The sequence below is a fragment of the Rhinolophus hipposideros genome (assembly GCF_964194185.1).
Source record: "Rhinolophus hipposideros genome assembly, chromosome: 8".
Lineage (NCBI taxonomy): Eukaryota > Metazoa > Chordata > Mammalia > Chiroptera > Rhinolophidae > Rhinolophus > Rhinolophus hipposideros.
In genome coordinates this window covers 41,479,308-41,494,046 of record NC_138054.1, presented here as the reverse complement: position 1 = coordinate 41,494,046, position 14,739 = coordinate 41,479,308, and the positions used below count along the sequence as shown (strand labels likewise).

At 34.1% G+C, this 14,739-nt stretch overlaps 1 pseudogene across 1 annotated transcript; it reads left to right on the top strand.

Annotated features, from left to right (window-relative positions):
* The first annotated feature begins 283 nt into the window (after nt 1–283).
* LOC308501494 (small ribosomal subunit protein uS5-like) lies at nt 284–1,044 on the top strand (annotated as a pseudogene). The gene has a single exon. The product of its transcript is annotated as a small ribosomal subunit protein uS5-like (transcript).
* Nucleotides 1,045–14,739: the final 13,695 nt, after the last annotated feature.

Here is a 14,739-nt window from a genome sequence, read left to right as displayed (position 1 = left end):
ATTTACCACATTGTGCCTATTCATCATATATGCCATTCACTACGCTGGGGAAATTTTTTTTTTTTTTTTTTTTTTTTTTTAAGCAGGCTTGCTTTTCACTTTATTTGTCTTGTATAAAATTATGTGGCGGCCACAGCTGGAGTCTGGGTCCTCTGCACAGAATCTCTGGTATGAGTCTTTACAAGATGTTCAGTGAATTCCTGATAGGAAGACTTGGAGAACACAGTTTCTTTCCAGAGGTCAGGGGTGAGAAAGCTGTAGGTCTTAGAGATGGCACCACCAAATGACCGATGATGCCGGTGCTGGGGGAGGGCCCGGAGGCCCAGGGGGCTCTGGAATGGGAGGCCGAGCCAGCTTCCGTGGAGGATTCGGCAGCGGCGTCCAGGACTGAGGTCGTTTTCAGGGTCGTAGGCCGGATCCAGGCCACGGAGTTCGCGTAGGCAAGGCCAAGGACAAAGAGTGGATCCCTGTCACCAAGATGGGCCGTCTGGTCAAGGACATGAAGATCAAGTCCCTGGAGGAGATCTATCTCTTCTCGCTGCCCATCAAGGAATCTGCGATCTTTGATTTTATCCTGAGAGTATCCCTGAAGGACGAGGTTTTGAAGATAATGCTGGTACAAAAGCAGACCCGCGCTGGGCAGAGGACCCCAGTTTAAGGCATTTGTAGCCATTGGGGACTACAATGGACATGTGGGTTTGGGTGTTAACTGCTCCAAGGAGGTAACCACTGCCATCCGTGGGGCCATAATTCTGGCCAAGCCCTCCATCATCCCTCTGCAGGGGCGAGGCTACTGGGACGACAAGATTGGCAAGCCCCACACCTCCCTTGCAAGGTGACTGGCCTCTGCGGCTCTCTGCTGATGGGCCTCGTCCCCCCTCCCCCGCCAGGGGCACTGGCATTGTCTTAGCTCCTGTGCCCAAAAAGCTGATGATGATGGCTGGGATTGATGACTGCTACACCTCCACCAGGGGCTGCACTGCCACCCTGGGAAACTTTGCCAAGACCACCTTTGATGCCATCTCTAAGAAATGTATTTGTTAAACAGGAATATCAGTTCTGATGAAACAGATTTAAGTACATATTCCCACTCTACTCTGTAATTGCTGAGCACCTTCAGTAGGTTATTGAAGCTATCTAATCCAAATTTCTCTATCTGTAAAGGGCCATAATAACATTTTGTTGTAAGAATGTTGTGAGGATCAAATGAGATCCTGGACAAGTGTTGGTGGACTATTGTTGTTGTTGCTGCTATTGGTTTTGCTGTTTCTGTAGGAGCAGCTAAGTTAGGGCAGATGCACACTTCAGATGGAATAAGAGTGCCCCTAGCTTGGCTGGGTGTCATGACCTCCTAGGGTTGTCTAAGAGTTGAGATTTGGAAGAAGTAATGACTATCAAAAGGGGCCATGATCTTCTCCGGCTCTTCATTATGTTCCGTAAAGTCCATAGTAAACAGCATTAGTGAACAAGTCTGTGTTATTACCTTAACAGCACATTACTACATTTATTATTCTAGACATATTGACAATTACACCACCACTAAAGGTATACATGTATGCAGGTATATATGCATGTAAGTATACATGTATTTTAAACTTCAACTGTACTCATGCCTTTATTTTACCTTTTTCATCTTTTCTTCTGTTTGAATGGCACAAAACACAATAAAATATTAGTTAAAGGGTAAAGTTTGCCAAAACCATATGCAAGCTATTTTTCTTCTCCAAAGTTATAAAAAAGATAACTTAAATTCTTTAATATGTGTAAAGAATCTAATCTTAAGAATATGTTTTATAGAATATAGTGAAACATTTTTTTTAAAAGAATATGCTTTAGAAAACATTTATTAAATACTGAAACACTACTTAATAATCTTACCTTCTTTGGAATTTAAAAATCATCGTTATAAAAGAAATAAAAAATTCTGGCTATTGTATGAAGTAGTAAATGGTTAAAAACAAAACAGCCAAAAAAAGAAACAAAAAAAAAACCCTCTCTTTTCATTATAAAGAGGGATCCATTACATCATTTATTTACTTATCTTATTTTCTACACATTTTATAGGAATAAATTGTGGTCTTATCTGGAGTATCAATATATAACTTATTAAGTCGGTGTGATCCCAAATCAAATGACTTACATAGCCCCTATTTAAATATTAGTGATGATTTAATTACATAAATTGATTAATGACCATAAACTCGTAATGTTTCATAAATATTTTTCCAAGATTCATAATTATTTTTCAAAATGTCTGTCAGTATTTCAAAGTGACAAATCATTTATACATACCAGCTCTGGTGAATAAATTTAGTGTTTGAGGAAACTTTATAAAAGAAAAATACCTTTCTAGTACAATGTAGACCAGATTTTCTTTTTTCAGGCAACATCTTTCCTTATAAACATCAGATGATGGGAGAGGAGATATACCCAAGCCAAACAATCATCAAACAAGTTTGTACTGTAAAACTCCATTTAATTGAAACAAATTCAGAATACATTGAAAACTGTATCTAAGTATTTACTATATAAGAATTATGCATGTGATATTTTAAATTTTGTCTTGTAAAGCCATTTGCAAATTTAAAAATAAATCTATGTAAAAATCTGTAGAATCTCCTAAGGATAAAATATGTTTTCAACTTAGAGCTGAAAAAAATGGATAGCTATATCTAACTTTTTTTTCTTGTGTGTATAATCATTTTTTTAAAATGTCAACCTATCTCATTTGTCATTTTTTATTAGCATCTTACTTTTTTTATGTGTTACAGCTAAACACCTGACCAAAATATGTTCTGCAATGAAAGTTTATAGCTATAAAATATTTCACAATTTTGACTAGGTCAAAATATTTTCAAATACAGCCACTGAAATCGATCAGAGATGAAATCTTATAACCCAAATTATTTAGGTTACATAGTATCTTATTATTAGGTCCCATAGTATCTTATCATTAAGGTCACACAATATCTTAAATTTGCATCAATAGTTGCAGTTTAAAAAACGTTTCTTCATAAAATGTTTTTCAAACTTTCCTACAATTACTTTTCATTCCACTAAAGAATGTATATAGGTATACATCTTTGGTGGTTTGGTGATATAGGCTCAGCAACTCCAGCAAGTATAACCTTTTCCCAAACTTCATATTTTATTTAAATATTTATGTAATACTTGCATTCTACGACCAATTATACCCATCTCCATTTTAATATGAACTTGGGATGTTCTTCTATCATAAACTCTTGTTTGCACATACCTTCAAGTCACTTGACTCTATTTTATTCTGTTTTCCCCTAGAAAATCCCAGCTCTGATTATACCTAACTTTCTTTTCCCTCCTGGCTTCCTCTTATGTAGCCAAAAAAAAAAAAAAAAAACCAGAGGAAAATAAAAATGAAAGAAAGAAAAATCCATGACCATGCTGACTGACCTCACTTTAAATTCACAACTTCTAAACCTCAGTTTTGTTGCCTTTCTGCAAACCATCCATTCACTCTTCCACTATTCCAGAGAATAATTCAATACATTTTCCCCTTTCCCCATACTTCCAATACACCTCAGTACTTGGAGTGACCAAGAGTGCTGTGGTAACCATATCACTTGAGGCTGGTTGCACTGATTGCTTGATCCTTGAAGGCCTAATGCTGACCCTAGTCCATATGGCAATGTGGTACCAATTGGAAAAAGGTACCCCTTTTTTCTTAACAACAATGGAACAAGACAAACAAATAAAGAAACAAAAACTCATATATACAGACAATAGTTTAGTGGTTACCAGAGGGTAAGGGAGGAGGGGTAGTAGATGAGGGTAAAGGGGATCCAATATATAGTGATGGAAAGATAACTGACTCTGGGTGGTGAGCATACAATGTGATTTATAGATGATCTATTACAGAATTATACACCTGAAACCTATGTAACTTTACTAACCATTGTCACCCCAATAAAATTTAATTTAAATAAAAAGTACCCCTTTTTCAAGACACTTGGCTAGCATCTGCCAGAAAACTATTGAAATAATTATACAAATCTAGGATGAATGTAAAGTGAATGTATTTCTTGGAGTTGTGCAATGCGCAATTTATACAACCACAAATAGCAGCTTGAACTATGCCAATCTGATATGATCATTTTTTTTAATGTAAACCAAAATGTGTGAAACAATGAATGTGCTCCTATAAGAAAAAAAACCTTAAACTCTAAATCATAGAAGGAAGAAAAATAATACAAATGTTTCACAAAACAGAGGAGGGGAAGAAAGGAAGAAGTAAATTTATTCTTTCTTCTTTTAACTGAAGGCAATGCAGAGGATTATAAAATTGTGGTAGAATAAACTATGTGTCTCAGAAGAGGAAATGATTGATATCATGTTTACAAATTGAAGTAGATTATAATGTTCTCAATTAAGAGAGTAGGGGAAGTAAAAGCAGTCATTAACAAATAAAAAAAAAAATTGTAGTAGAACTTTGAAATAAGCCAAAGACAGAAAATGAAACTAATAGTAATTTTATCAAACCACCAAACATTAGGAATCACACAGAAAAGGGGATCAGCAACATATAATTAGTTTACAAATACAGAGGCTATCTCATTGCATTAAAAACAACAATAAATGCTATTTACAATACAGACACTTAAAAAGAAAGTGATAAATTAAGATTTAATGAAAGATTACTGCAAAAATTACTCCAACCATTTAAGCATGTTATGTTGATGCCTTTTGCCAACTTTGCAGCTCTTTCCTCCAAGAGGTGGAGTCTACTATCTTATGCCCTGAACCTGAGTTGTTCTTGAGACTTACTTTGGCCAAGTGAATTTGACAGAAATGACAATGTGCCAATCTTGCATGTTTCTGACCTATCTCTTGAAACCCTGCCACCGTCATGAAATAAAATTCAGGCTAGCCTGCTGGTGGGTGAGAGATCATGTGGAACAAAAGCCTGGTTGTCTCATCTGAAGCCATTCTAGACAAACCTACAGCCAGCTAGCTCCCAAACATTTAACTAGACCCATTAGATCAGCAGATTTTAAAACTACAGCCCGCTAACTCCCAAATATTTAAGTAGACCCTTAGATCAGCAGAACCACCAAACCAGCCTGCAGCTGATAGCACACACGAGTAGCTCAGCCAACGCAGAACTGCCCGGTTGTCTCATTAACAAGAACATATAGCTGGTACTATAAGTCACTAGGTTAAGGGGTGTTTTGCCACAAAGTTTTGGAGTGGTTTGTATGAATGGCTAATTGATGCATATTGAAAATAAACGAAGGTACACAGAGTACACAAACACCATATAAAATAAGCAGGATTGGCAATATTAACATTGGACAAGGTGAAATTTAAGTTTCAAGATAGTGATAGTATAAAGAGTAATGTGATGATAAAAAAAGGCACAATTTAAGATCTATTGTTAATAAAGTATAGAAATTTCAAAGACTACTTTTTCTATTATTAAGCCAATATAAGAGAAATATTTTTTGCATTACCAAAAATACCTAAATAATTGAAAATCACTCATATGTGGTATATAAAACTGAAAACAACAAAGAAGCAAGACAAACAAATGAAGAAACAAAACTCATAGACACAGACAATAGTTTAGTGGTTACCAGAGGGTAAGGGGGTAGGGGGATGGTAGATGAAAGTAAAAGGGATCAAATATATGGTGATGGAAGGAAAATTGACTCTGGGTGGTGAATACACAATGTGATATACAGATAATGGATTACAGGATTGTACACCTAAAACCTATGTAACTTAACTAACAATTGTCACCAAAATGAACTTTAATTCAAAACAAAAAATAAAAAAATAAAAATAAATTAAAAAGAGAAAATTAATAAAAAACTTTTAGGTAATATTTAGATCACAGAGAAAATTACAGATTCTAAACCATCTATTAAGAAATTAAAAGAATACTTTGCAACAAATCTAAGAACTAAGTAAAAGCAGTATATAGAAGGTAAAAGTATAAATTTAATTGCTATTATTATTAATAAACAAAAAATGATGAATTCAAGGAATTAGGGGGAAAGAACAAGATAAGCCAAAAGAAATCAGAAAGAATAATAAAATAATAAAATTAATGAAATAAAAAATAGATTAAAATATGAGAATGTAATACTGACAAAGCTAATTAAATCTGTTGGGGAAAGTATAAAAGAGGTCATAAAGAGTATTGTCACAATAAACTTTCCATCAGGAAGAAAAAATAAATGGATAATTATCTTACTCAATATAGAACCTATTCCAATTGAAGCAAATGAAACAAATTTAAAAATGAACATCATCCAAAAACAAAACAAAATAAATACTTTAGAAAGCTGTATGTATAAAGGATATGGTATAGTTGCTTAATCAAGAATGAAAACAAAGAATCTTTAAAATACAAACATAGGATGATATAAAGATGTAAAAACTTTCCATAATGAAAGATACCAGAAACTTCAATAGAAATAAAATTGGTATAGAAAAATATTTGTAATTCAGATGATAAACAAAGGAGTTAATATCTTTATAAAACTAAATGATTAGAAATAAAGAAAAATAATCCAAGAGAAAACAATGGGTAATAGCATGAATACAGATTTCATATCAGAGTAAACCCAGTTAATTGAATTATGAAGAGATATTCAAATTTACTAGTAGTCATGGAAATGAGAATTAAATTAACAAGGAGAAATGATTTTACTCTCATTAGTCTGGCAAAATATTTGAAGAGAGCGGTAAGATTCATTGCTGGCAGGGATGTGGAGAAAAGTGTTTTCTCATACAGTGAAGATGGAAAAATGAATTGTTTAACTTTTGGGGGAAGCAGTCTTTCAACTTCCATAAAGCTGGATAAAGAGTTATGTGATGATAAAAGGCATCTACCATTCAATCTAGCATTCCATTTCCAGGAATACACTTCAAAGAAATAAAAACCATGTAAAGATATATGTATTGAAACACTGATTTGGGGGTAAAAACTAGATACCAAATAAGTAACTATAAATTGCTAAATAAAATATGAGTTATATCATGCACTATTATGGAGTTATTGAAAAAGAAGAGCTATACAAGAACACTAAGCATATTTCTGTTAGGTAGTTTTGAAAGGAAAAAAAAAATTAAAAGTGGTAAATACTGTGATTCTAATTGGGTTAATAAAACCTAATTTTAAAACCATATTTATTTGAGCATATAAACTCGTACTATTAAATGAGTTCTACAGAGTATGTGTTAAAGAGAGTATAGACTTTCTGTGAAAACAGAGACAGAGGGGTAACAGAGGAGATGGGAAAGCCCAATGCCCATTTAACTCAAGAGGCCCTCATTCATATCTGAAATGAATGTAAATAGCACCTGTGAAGTTATAAATTTCATGATTTGCACAGTTGTACATGGAAGCTCAGATATGCATCTATGGAAGTTCTACGTAGAGAAAAATTACCATCATATCCAGCTGGGTTCAACAAGGAAAGTTGTCAAGGTCTTCCAACAGTCTGCCATGGTGTTATGAACTGAGTGTTCATGTTTCCCCAAAATCCATATGCTGAATCCATAACCCACAATGTAACAGTATTTGGAGATGGGGATCTTTGGAAGGACGTTAGATGAGATCTTGAGGGCGGGGCTGTCATGATGGGATTAGTGCCCTGATAATGAGAGATATCAGTGTGTTCACTCATTCTCTCTCCATCATGTAAGGACATAGCAAGAAGTCAACCACTTGCAAGCGAGGAAGAGAGTCCTCACCAGAATCTCATCCTTCTTGTATCCTAATCTCAGACTCCCAGTCTCCATAATTGTGAGAAAGTACATTTCTGTTGTTTAATCCACACAGTCTATGAGATTTTGTTGTGGCAATTCTAGCACACTAATACACATGGCCTAGGGAAGGTAGAACATAGTAATAAGCATATCACATTTCCTTTTAAATTCCTGCTTTAGAATATAATCACCATTAGCCATAACACTTTGTCGGAGAATACATTCATAATTTTCATTTAACACTTCCATTAAGCAGCTTATCAAAAGTCCAGGAGGAGCAATATGCAGATATAAATTAACTGTTATATAATGTGATGGATAATGAAGTTTTAATAATCTACTACTGATGCAGAGAAGAAACAATGGTTTGGAGTTGGGATTTGGAAAAGACTTCAAAGAAAGAATACATTATTAATAGGCCTTATAAGATTAATATATTTTCAAAGAAAAGGAGAGAAATAAGACATTAGAAAAACAGGGGACTATATAAATAAATGTGTACAAATTGGCAGGGCAAGGTTCACTTTGGGAAGAGTTCTGATTGAACGAAATCATGGATATATGGATGAAAGTAGCCAAAAATCAAGTTGTAATGCTCACCCTGAAAGACCTGTTTCAGGGTCTCTGCCAGAAAGCAGATCTTAAGACAAGGGTTTGAATGAAAGTATGCATAGTTTCCTTGGAAGAGACACCCGTAAGAGAGTGGGGGAGCAATTTAGGGAAGGAAATGCAGTCAATGGAATTTTCATTATTAAGCTAGCTATCACAGGGAGTAACCAGGTAGAGGGAGCTTAATCTCATGGGGAAACTGTGACGAATGCCATAGAACTCAGTTTACAGCTTTTAAATTATCCCATAAATTGTGAGTGAGATTTGCAGTATTAATTCATTAGATCCCAAGTGGCATTATGTAAGGGCTCTTTCTGGAGAGTGTCACTTCTCTAGCTATCCTAACCTGCTGTATGCATGAAGAAAGCTGCCTTCCATTCTTAGTCACAGAGAAACCAATATTGGCAGAGAGCATACCCTGAAATGGTTAAGGTCTGATTGATATGGCAAAGGTCTTACAGCATCAGATACAATCAGATGAGTTCTATGCTAAAGAGTTGGAACTTTATTCTATAGGTTATAGGGAATAAGCAAGTTTTGTGTTTTGTTTTTTAATAAATTAAGTTGCGTGATCACATGTATCTTTTATAAAATATTTCTAACAACATGGAGGTGAAAGTGCATTTTATGGCGAGTGGTGCATGATGGTGGACGTTCACAAGAAAGACGATGAGGGCTTGGACTATAATTAGGAACAGGAAATGGGAGAGGGATGGATGAATACCAATGATGTCCGTTTAGCTATACCAGCAAACTTGGAAAGTCATTAAATGTATGAACCTAGGGACATAGGATAACTCTAAAGGATTAGTAAAATGTGAGGTTTGAGTAACTGCTGAAATGGTGGTAGTATTTAACCAGCTAGAGAATCTGAGAGAAGAAACAGGTTAGAAGTATGGTTTGAGATGCATTTAGTGACTTGGAAGTTCCTGTGAAACATTCTGGTAGAGATGATCAAGAAACAACTAAGGAGAAGGAGCTGCAGCTCAGAAAATAAGTAGGAGCTGCAAAAAGAAGAAATATTTAGTCCTAGAGTTATATGAGTAAGCATATGCCTACCTCTCCAACTTGAGGTACTTATTTTGAATCAAAGATCTTCATTCTGGTTTCCAACAAATCACAACTAATGGAATAGAAAGAAAATAAGACCTGAAGTAAAAAGATCTGGATTTGAATCTATAAACTGTAACAAAGGAGTGGGGAAACTTCAAAAGGATGACTTTGGACTTTGATAATAAAGGCCTGTGCCTAAGGGGAGAAAAATACATCACAGTATGTCTGTCACATTTTGGTAAAACATGTCATATGGCTAGGTAAAAAAAACAAATATATAAAGTCTCACCTTGGCAAACACACAAGAGCAGCGTAAACAAATTCTGTCAGGTTTGATGTCATGACATTGCTCAAGTTGTTTAAATCTCCAAATGTAAATTGCAAAACTTAAAAAAAATGGTGAAGAACTTTTAAATTGCAGCTCTAAAATTTAGTAAATTTGGGTAATATTCTACCTTATGGTGTAGTGTACATGTATTTTTGAGTGATGTGGATTAGGTTTGTATGTTTTAGTTCTCAGAAGGAAATCATCCCTAAGATATGTAGACAATTTGCAGGAACTTGACATAGATGCAGAGCCCTGTACACAACAAATGAAAGAGTTCAGAGCTTTTAAATCACACTATGTAAACTGAACAGCTTGGTTAAATAACATATCCATCCTTCTTCCTCTTTTCAAATAAATTGAGTACACATAAAATGCTGACTTAGTAAAAATGTTGAAAAAGCATGTTTCCTGAAGAAACATGAAATTTAATTACTATTATGTGAAACTTACAGAGAAAATGTGACTATCAATGTTTTACATGAGTGAACAGGATCGTAATTTTGAGACATAGCAATAAATACTCAGAAATTTAAAAAAAAATACGTAGTGATGTTATGATGGGTGACTTCCCATTGGGACTATTTGTCTATGTCTATTTGATATGTAATAAGATAGGAACAGAAGAAGCACAAACTCATTTACAAGAGGTTGTCTTACAAAGACAAAGAATTTACTGAGGAAATGTATGCATTATAAATTAAGTTCAAAGATCCCTTTTTATATTAGCTGGCATTCATCTCTAAGATCCAATCTGCTCAACAGACTTCCACCACGTTCTTACATAGCACCAATAAAGGAATGTGATTAAAAACATTTTAAATTTGACTTTGCAAACTGTTTAAAGCTTTTCCAGAGGAAATAATGTGTGTCTTTTACAACAGTCCATTCTTCATTCTCTCCTAAATTAGCTGCATAATATGTGAGCAAATTTCCATGCCTAGTTAGAGCTCATTATTCAGTGAAGTCTCAGGGAATTAGGATTTTTTTTAATCAATTTTTTCCTTTGCCCTTTAAGCATCTTTCTAATTTAAACAGTCCCAAAGAACACTGATATCATTGTACCCATTAATTCCTACTTGTTTTAGTGGAAATGGCAAAGAAGCATGGATTTTTCTCCTCGATCATGTGTGTGTACATTTTAAAACATATTCCTTATTGTTAAATGATGCATAGCTTGGCAATTGTAAACTTGCAAATATAGTATGGGAAGTTTATGGCTCAGAGAGGATTGAATGTAGAATAGCCAACAAGATAGAAAAGAAAAGGGTTGAATAAAATGAAGTCTTAAATTGCCAATCTGTTACTAAATATTTTAAGTTTCTTTCTCTGGGGTGATTATTTTCTAGATTTGATTTAAAGACAGTTTAAGCATTGTTTGCAGCTGCTGCTTCACTGCTGTTTGTAACCTAAATTATGTCAGTGTCAAATTATAACGTGATACTGTCAAATTCATAAATAGAAGCCTTTCTCTTGCTCATTTTTGTGTTCAGGATATCCAGATGGAACTGTGCCAATTAAGGAATTCATATGGAGCTTATCTGTTTGATCTAAATCTTAAAATCTGCATATGACTTCATGTTTTCTACTTGTTTGCAAGATGATTTGTAGAAGGTCAACAGCCAAAATTATTATTTTTTTAAAAGCAAGACCCTTTAACCAAATTCAACTTGGATAATGAGATTTTTTTTTCTGTCAAGAAAACAACATATAGAGATATCTAAAAAGCTGAAGAATATAGCTTAGCCCATCTGACACCCCACAAAATCTTGTCTTATTGGGAGACCATTTCATGAACGATGTAGATGCCTGACCACTGTGCTGTACACCTGAAGCTAAAGCTGAATAATACTGAATGTCAACTATAATTATATATATTATATATACATATATATATATATATATATATATATATATAACATATATGTGTGTATGTGTATATATACACACACATATATACACATATATATGTGTGTGTGTATATACATGCACATACACATATATACATATATATACATACACATACACACACAAATGTATATATATATATATATATATACATGTGTATATAGTCATAGGATGTGGAGTACAGCATAGGGAATAGAGTCAATGGAATTGTAACAGTTATATACAATGTCAGAGGGGTAGTAGATTGGGAGAGGGGGGTTATCACTTTGTGAGGGGTGAAAATGTCTATTACATTGTTTTGTACACCTGAATTAATAAAAAAAAAAGAATATAGCTTAGCAAAATAACATAGAAGTGGTCTTAAAAGGGTAAGACCAAATTGTTTTAAATATATGTCACTAATAACCATTAGTATTAAGCATAACAAGGAAAAACATCTGCGTTTAAGATTATGATTGGTTTAGCATAAAATTCAGACTTTAGCATTTGCCAATTGGTAGGATTGAATCATCTCTAGACTCTTCAGTCATATCATTAGAAAAGTAGTAATATTGTTTAACTACAGATTAATGAAGGAGTCAAAGTAATTATATGTGGAAAGTAAATGTATTTAATACCTTTCTCTAATACCTTTCTCTTAGTAAAGGCTTCAGATGAGCATTGAAATTAATTCACCATTTGATACAGAGATAAAATGCAAAAGATAGTAAACTGGGTAAACCCTTTGAGGGCACAATGTCATGTGAACATGTGACTTTTGTTATTGTCAGGGTACCAGTTCAGATTTTCAAATCCAACCTCTAAGATATTTATTGATTTAAGAGGTATACTGGTCATTGAGTTATACTGAAACCATATGGCAACAGGTACTTGAATACCATTCCCAAAATGCCAGAATCCAGCTTTAAGATTATTGTAGTGTGTCTCTAATTCTATCAGCTTTAAAATCACAAGAAACTAATGACATAATATCAAGGCAATAGGATTGAAAAAAGGGTCAAAATGTGTTCTGGTCTCTGTGGCCCTCCATCTTGATGAATATTACCTAATCTCTCCCTCTTCGAACTAACTTAAGAAAGAAACTGCCCATAGCCAGTCTTTTTTTTTTTTTTTTCAATTGGGGGTTTGTTCAGCTGTATTTCTCTCTGAATTTTGAGAAGCATTGTTCCTCAAATTACCTTTTCTTTTCTATCACTACATTATTAACCAGCAATGGTTGCCTTAGCAACTCTTTAATAGGCTGCAATTCTTAAAACCTATCTTTTCTGGAGAGAGTCTTTAGACAGGCTTCCTAATGGAACCAATAGCTCTTCCTAATAAATATTCAAAAACAATCATTCTGATTAGAAAACAAATCATGTGGCTTAAATATTTTAAATACTTTATTATACATTTAAGAATTAGCTACATATATTTTATTTAAAAACTAAGATATTGTTTTACAAAATAACAATAAAAGATTATAATAACATCTACCATTTATTAAGTGTTGTATTATCCCATTTACTTTTTTCAGTAACCCTAAGAGTTATGCAGAATTACTTTCTAAATGTATCAGATGAGAGACTAATGTTTATAGGGGTTAGTTCAGGAGCATGCTGGTAAATATTTAACAACCAACATCCAGATCTCTGGAAAAAAAAAAGTGTATGCATATGTATTAGTGTATAATATATTTTAGTGTAATTATATATAATTTTATAAATAATGCTAAAATAAAGTATGTGTAGCAAATACTTTTAAAAATAGTAATTACTTTTGTTTTTAATATAATGTACTTAATTTTAAGTTTATGCCATTCAATTTTTTAAAATGTCTGTATTAAACAACTGACTTGCAAATTAAACAGCTTTTGCAGTCTAGTACTAATCTCCAGCTTACCACTAGGTTAAGTTATTTGCTCAAGGTCAAACTATTACGAAGGACTGTAATATTTAGATGTAATAAATATTTTTAAGAAAGGAAATTCAAAGAAGTATAGTTACAGGGCTACTTCAGAAGTCCAAAGAAAAAATTTCCTATTTAAACACTACCTTCTCAAGTTTAACTCAGACTTCTTTGGCATATTTCTCTGTGCCTCTATGTCCCTGGTAATTTACTGTTCAGAACCCAACACTTATTTTCACACTAATCTTCTGGCATAAATATATCTTTAATTTGTTTTGTGTCAATTCATGACCTCGTACCTACTTCCATAGTTGGCCTGAAAGTTTGCCTCTTGAGCTTGACCCTGTCAACCACCTTACTCTTGATTGGATCTCTGCTGAGTTTGATGTTCTCCCTGGCTTTGTTTGTACTTCCTTCCCTCAGTAGCCAGCCTTCACACACACCTTAGTAGCAAATTGTGCCCTTTGAGAGAGCATTGACAAAAGGAAGTTAGATCACAGAATTCCTCAGCCCTGAGGACTGGCACTGATGTACTGGTAGCCCACAGAAGAAAAGCCTCACCAGTAAGGGCTTGCTCCTGGTATAGCTGTACAAGAAGTGAAACTTATTTTTGACACCTCTTTATTCCCTTTTAATTATTCTTTCTTCAAGTATTCTCAGTTGAGCTTGCTTCTCTTTCCCATTGAATTTCCTCAGCCTATGCTACCTTTCCTTCCAGCAAGGTCCTTAAGGCCCAGCTCATGAACATATTCCATGAAACTTTCTCCTGTGTCCACTATCTCAATTAGCATCAGGGTAGGTTATTTCTTCGCCGTCCACAGAATAGTGCTGATGCCTGTGTTATAATCAATACTAATCCACTTAAAGGGAAATTAACTCAATGACTCTTATGTACCAGCCACTAAGATAGGTGCTAGCAATACAGGGATAAATAGAACTGGAAAATTCTCCTGGGCCTTAGAAGGGAGTTTTTGGAAATATGAAGACTAGGGACATAATTGCAGTAATGTGAGTGCCACAGTAGAGGAAATGGTTTTGAAAGGAATGTAAATTTGTTTTTTTGCTGGTCCTCAAATCTCACAGCATATATATACCCACCTAGTCTGCTTCTACTTGGGAGCAATCTTAACATCCACTAACATACAACAGAACCTTAATTATACCATTCCCCCACCCCTATCCTCCCCAAAGTGCTACTTTTTAAA